The sequence below is a fragment of the Nansenia antarctica genome (assembly GCF_963989245.1).
Source record: "Nansenia antarctica genome assembly, chromosome: 16".
Lineage (NCBI taxonomy): Eukaryota > Metazoa > Chordata > Actinopteri > Argentiniformes > Microstomatidae > Nansenia > Nansenia antarctica.
Genome location: NC_137686.1, coordinates 22,086,612 through 22,087,191, shown reverse-complemented (window position 1 = coordinate 22,087,191; position 580 = coordinate 22,086,612).

Genomic DNA, 580 nt, shown 5'->3' with positions numbered 1-580 from the left:
GCTCTGGTTTCCCTTTCTGCTTCTCTAAACGTTTTATTGGGACATCCTGAATCCCAAAAAGCTGGGGAGAGACAGTGAGGTATTAATATCACAATATCAGCCAGGAGACGTCAAATCAGATGCCTGCATTGGCTTTGGGCTGTTGTCCAGTAATATTGTATCGGTATCCAGTATTATTTAAAATACCTCCAGTATGATTTTCAAAACCTTAATAACTATTTCTTTGAGGTTGCTATATTTCTATACAGTATTAATATTTGTACTGTTTATGGTAATCTGCTATCAACTGTACGGGTTGCCAGATGAAGTAGAGCTTTCTTTACATTTCTGATATAGTAGATACTTTTTAAAATGTGTATTATTGAAAGATAGCTTATTTTAAAAGGTCATGGATTCTTGGGACTTTCTGTTGTATACCGCATGTATCTAGCTGTATCTGTTATATGTTTTGTGTCAATTGTGCTGTTTTATATTTAAACGTTCTATACTATTCTATTTTATACATTTTGGAATTCATGGCAATTTACCAATTAGTGATTATCTCACACCAAATGCTGTCTGATGGTGCTTGTTATAATTA